Here is a 6,222-nt window from a genome sequence, read left to right as displayed (position 1 = left end):
AGTTTTAGGAGTTGAGGTTAAGAAGAGGTTATAGATATTCATAAATTTTCATTTAGGAGGATCTGACTGGGTGATTCTGAACTTAGCCAATTGAAGTAAGATATGAGAAGAGCAGCAGAAAGTACAAAGGAATTACAATTCAGCAGGGTTTGATTGGTTGAAGTCATGCATTCCTTGTGGTATTTGGTGTTCTTTCCAACTTGGCAACAGTTTCAGGCACCCTGCACTTTGAAAATGGGTCTGAGAATTTTAGTTTAGAAGTGTAAATTTTGGTTTCACCAAGCTCTTGAGGTCATATTGGAGTCACTTAACTGCTAACTACACAGACTTGGGTTGGCTAGACCATTTTCAGCTGTTAGTCAGTTATGGTTGATGCTGCAGAAAGGAAGGGAACAGCCTCTTGTTGTGTCCAGCAAGATACTTAAAAAAAACTGTCACCAAGGAAAAGAAACATGATTAGTGTCTGGTGGGTGTCCGATTTCAATATATTTGGGGACTGAATTTGTGTTTTTAACAGTGACCATTCACTTTTCCAATTATTCTATTGAATTTTTAAGTTAGGGAAAATTTTTTTAAGTTCTAGAATATTTTTATTTATTTATTTGTTTTTAATCCTCACCTGAGGATATTTTTTCCATTGCTTTTTCAGAGAGACTGGAAGGGGGAGAGAGAGGGAGAGGGAGAGAGAAAAAGTGATGTGAGAGAGACACATAAATTGGTTGCCTCCCACACGTGCCTCAACTGGGGCCGGGGATCGAGTCTGCAACCGAGGTACGTGCCCTTGGCTGGAATCGAACCCAGGACCCTTCAGTCCACGGGCAGACACTCTAACCACTGAGCCAAACTGGCTAGGGCTCTAGAATATTTTTAAGTTCCAGGAACACTTCAGTGTTCTAATTACATCCACTAGAGTTTTCATTATATATTTTTATAAAGTTTTCTTCTATTACATCTCTGAGTTCTTTACAGTAGCCTCCTATTCTAATTCTTCTGTTCTTTCTCCTTTAAGCAACTAACTATAGGGTTTAAAAATAATATAAACAAAGCCACTTTAAAATGGAGCTAGAGCTGCTATGCCAGAGGAACTATCTTACTTGTATTATGCCTCAAACCTTTGGAATGTTAAAACAGGGCAAAATTACCTTTGACCTGGGCCTAAAGCCACCAGATGTCCCAAATTCTTAACAACAATAACAAGAAAGCAGATATTATGACTACCCACTTGATGGCTATAGGACTGAAAATTAAAAACATTCTTTAGAATTAACATCACTATGTTATGTTATTTGCACCAATAGAAATGCCTTCCTTCTATTGATGTAATTGTTCCCTTTCTCTTTCTCATAAATACCCATTGCCTTTGTCTCCTAATCAGAATACTATTTGGGCTTCTGCCTGAATCAGTGCATCCCAAATAGCTATTCTTATTGATCTCAAATAAATGATTGTTGCCTCTCACTTTGAAAGGCCTTTTATTAGGTTAGCAGGGTTCAGAACAAGTCACCCTAAAATATGCCTCTACGGTATGCAGATTATTTTGGGCTAAAAGCAACCAAGGCCCTATAGGCTCAAGAGAAACTATCTAGAGGAATTTGAACTTATGTACCTTGCCTATAATAAGAGATTATCAGAGATAACTCTTCTTTTCCTATTATTTTTTCATTTAAATCTTATTTTTCAATTACAGTTTACATTCAATATTATTTTGTATTAGTTTCAGATGTACAGCATAGTGGTTAGACAATCATATACTTCTTAGTGTTCTCCCCGATACTTCCAGTACCTCCTTGGCACCATACCTAGTTATTACAGTATTACTGACTTTATTCCCTATGCTGTACTTTATACCTCCATGACTATTTTGTAAGCACCGATTTGCACTTCTTAATCCCTTCACCTTTTTCATTCAGTCCCCTAACCTCCTTCTCCTCTGGCAACCATCGGTCTTCAGAGATAACCTTTCTTGGCCTACCTATGCTGCAGGGCAAACTACTAATTAGTGCTCCCCCTGCAATGAACTTCTGAAGCCCCAAGGTGTCTTACCTCACCTCTAGCTCAGAATGTCATATATACCTCATTTTCCCTCTCTGCCTATGAATCTCTCGTGTATGTGAAGTCTCTGACTCTCATGTATGTGGGGTACCTGTGTGCACAAAATTAAATTTGATTTTCGCTTGTTGTTCTTTCTCATATTGATTTGATTATCCAACCAGCCAAAAGAACCAGAGGAAGGAAGGGAGAATTTTTCCCTTTCCACACACTACTATTCCCTCAGTGTTATGTTTGCCTTTATATATCAGTGTATGTGGGATTCCCACAACACCTATGCAGGGCAGCCTATTAGGATCCCACATGGAATGGGTTGACAGATGTGATTCTCATAAAAGACATTTTACAAAGCCCTGTGCAAGTGAATATGAAAACTTGATTGAAATGGGTGTTTGGAGAATATGAACAATCAAATTAACCCCAGAAAAAAATTTTAAAATCTAAAATTGAGTATGTTATCAAAAAGGAACAAATAAACAAACAAATATTTCAGGACCAAATAATTTCACAAGTGAATTCTTTAAAATTTTGACAGAACAAATAATTATTTTACCGCCTAAACTTTTCCAGAGCATAAACTTTCTAAATTCTTTTTATAAAGCCAGAAAAACTGATTCCAAAACCCAGCAAAAATACTATAAAAAAGTATATAGAGAGGGGTACACAATCATATGAATGTAAAATATTATAAAAAGTATTTGTAAAAACAAAAAAAAATTAAAAGAACGGTATAGCACAATCCAAGTAGAGTTTATCCAAGGAGTGTGAATACAATTCAACATTAGGAAATCTGTATTCAAAATTTAACTAATTAATAGGTCAAAAAAGAAAAATCAAATGATCATCAAAGAATAGTAAAAGGACATTTGACACAATTCAACATCCCTAATTTAAAAAAAATTTTCTTAAGGATAGATGAATACTTTCTTGACATATTTAGAATCTTGTCCAAAAACTCACTTAAGTACTAAATAGCAATTTTCTTCCTTTCTCCTTCCTTCTTTCCTTCCTCTCTTTCCTTCCTTTATTTAGTTAGGTATAATTTACATACAATAAGAAATTTTAAATATGCAATTTGATGAGTTTTGACTACAATTGTATATAGAATATTTTCATCTCCTTAAAGTTTCCTCTGACCCTTTTGCATTCAATTTCCTCCCCCAAGTTCTTGGCCTCTAAGAATCATTAATATGCTTTGAATCACCATAGTTTTGCCTTTTCTAGAATTTCATGTAAATGGAATCATAAGGTATTGTAATCCTTTGTATCTGACTTCAATGTAGTGCCATGTTTTTATGACTTGTCCAGTTGTTGCATTTCTCATATTTTGTCCCTTTTTATTGCTGAGTAGTAGTCAATTATATGACTCATAACGATTTGTTTATCCATTCATCAGTTGAGAGAGAATTGGTTACTTTCTGCTTAATCTTTAGTATATGCATAGCCAGTTGTCCCAACACCATTTTTTTTTTTTTTTTTGGAAAGATTATCCTTCTCCTCCACTGAGTTGTCTTAGAAACTTTGTAGAAAATGGACTGACCATAGAGGCTTGAGTATACAGGGTGAGGCAAAAATAGGTTTACAGTTGTTCGTACGGAAAATAATACAATAATAAATAATGCAAGAATAAACTGTTTCATGTACTTACAGCTTTCAGCCTACTTTTGTCACACCCTATATTTCTGGATCTCTATTGTATTCCATTGATTTGTTGTTCTTTACACCAATGCTACACTGTCTTGATTACTGTGGCTTTATAATGCATTTTGAAACCAGATAGTGTTAGTCTTCAAACTTTGTTCTGTTTCAAAATTGTTGCCCAGCCGGGCATGGCTCAGCCATTGAGCATCGACCTCGGATCCAGGAGATTGTGGTTTGATTCCCCGTCAGGGCGCATGCCCAGGCTGCAGGCTCCATCCCCAGTGGGGGGCATGCAGGAGGCCCCCCATCAATGATTCTCTCATCATTGATGTTTCTCTCTCTCTCTCCCTCTCCCTTCCTCTCTCTCTGAAATCAATAAAGATATATATATATTTTTAAACTGTTTTTCCTCTTTAGATTACTTAACATTTCCTTTTAAATTTTAGAATCCAATTTCCATAGAAAAGCCTTCTAGGATTTTGATTTGGATGGGATTGAATAGATCAACTTGGAGAGAACAGACATCTTAATATTGGGTCCTCCAATCTATATGCATATTCTCTACCTTCATTTATTTAGGGTTTTAACTTCTCTCAGCAATTTTTTGTACTTTCCACAGAATGATTTTTGCCAGACCCTCCAGCTTCTGAATCCAATGGTTCCTTTCAGTCCTATCCTACCTGACCTCTTTAGCACCCAACACTAGGCCATTCCTTCTTTCTTGAGGTTCCTTCCTCCAGGGAATATGTGTCCTCATTTAGTTCCTGTTTTCTTGTATCCCTTGGATTTCTCTGCCCTGGTTCTCTCATGGGTGCTTTCCCCGTTTCACATGACCACAGGAGGAACAACTGAAGCTGATCATCAATACTCCAGGTGACTACAGTACTAGAGTTTCATGGTCAGCTGTGAAGACCTGTTCTGAAAATCTCCTCTTTGGATCTCTTAGAAAACAGTCTGCCTTCCTTCCAATAATTGTGGAATTGTGGGAGGATGTCTTTAAGAAGATACCATTCTAGAAGTAGGTGAGCTTGAAGTTTAGAGAATTGTAATGTTGGAAAACCTAGCAGTTTTGTAGGTTTTCCTACTTACTATCTCAGCCTATTGAGATCACCAGCTTTCTTTTGAGTCACTTTCTTATTCTTTCCTTTTTTTTTTTTTTTTACTATGCCCACTTAAAATATATATATGGGGCCTGGAAGCACTGGCTTAGTTGGTTGAAGGTCATCCTGTGCACCGCACATGTGAAAGGCAACTGATCCATGTTTCTCTCTCACATCAATGTTTATCTCTCTCTTTCTCTCTCTCTACCTTCCTCTCTCTAAGAATGTCCTTAGGTGAGGATTAAAAATATATATACTGAAATTCACATGACATGAAATTAACGACTTTAAAGTGAACAGCTCAGTGGCATTAATACATTCACAATGTTGTACAACCACTACCTCTACCTGGTTCCAAACCAGGTCGGGTAACCACTTCCATCATTCAAAGTAAAACCTCTTATCTGTTAAGTGGTCTCTCCCCATTCCTCTCTAACCCAGCCCCTGGCAAACACCAATCTGCGTTAGGTCTCTATGAATGTATCTATTCTGGATATTTGATATAAATGGTATCATACTATTTGTGTAACCTTTCATTTAGCATAATGCTTTGAAGGTTCTTGAGTCACTTTTTAACTGTTCCATTTTGTTAAAATGTTCTCTATCACTTAATGGGAATGCCTGGTTACCCAACCTGTCTGATCAAACTTTAGTAAATAATCAACAATATTAACAGTAGTATGTAAACAGCAGTTATATTTTAGGGATGGTGATGAGCACTGCTTAGCAGTTGGTTCTCCCAGAGTTGTTTTATCAAGAAAAAAACCTACAGAATACCCCAAACTCACTTCCTCATTAGCAAGATGCTACATAAGATGCTTGAAGAAAAAAAGCAGAGAAAGACAGGAAAAACTGACCCGCCGTGGAGGCCCACAGACCCTGGGCAAGGGAGGTAAAAACTGCATCCTCCCAGTTCTGTCTCCACACCTGGCTGAAACAGTCCAGCCCAGCCTTAACGCAGTAATCAGGCAAGGTGGAGAAATGCTGTGAATTCAGTGCTTAAAACCAGAAAGGCACAGCTCAGAAAAACTCACCCCACCCCCCCCCCCGCACAACTTTTCTAGCTAAAGTATTTTGTTTCGTGGAGTGGGTGTTTGCTAGCCTTTTATGAAGGTGTTATTTTTAGATGGGAACTAAAAAATTACAGCAGCGCATTTAAACGCACACCCAAAATGTCTACAACAAATGCTATTTTAACCTTACAGGAGGATTATAAGGGAAGGGTTCATCCTCATTTAATCCCTTTCTCTTCCTCTCTTTTTTGCATCTGATGGTAAAAAATTCTTTTGCGTAGTACGAAAGAATTTACATCCTAATTTCAGTTCTCCTTTGCAAGCTTTGTGGACAAATAACTTCTGAACCTGTCCCCTCATCTATGAAACTGGAGAAGATGACGGCCCACTGCAGGGCTGGGCTGCGGCCGCGAAGTGAT

This window comes from Miniopterus schreibersii (assembly GCF_964146895.1).
Source record: "Miniopterus schreibersii genome assembly, chromosome: 2".
NCBI classification, from domain to species: Eukaryota; Metazoa; Chordata; class Mammalia; order Chiroptera; family Miniopteridae; genus Miniopterus; species Miniopterus schreibersii.
This window is presented reverse-complemented; position numbering follows the sequence as displayed.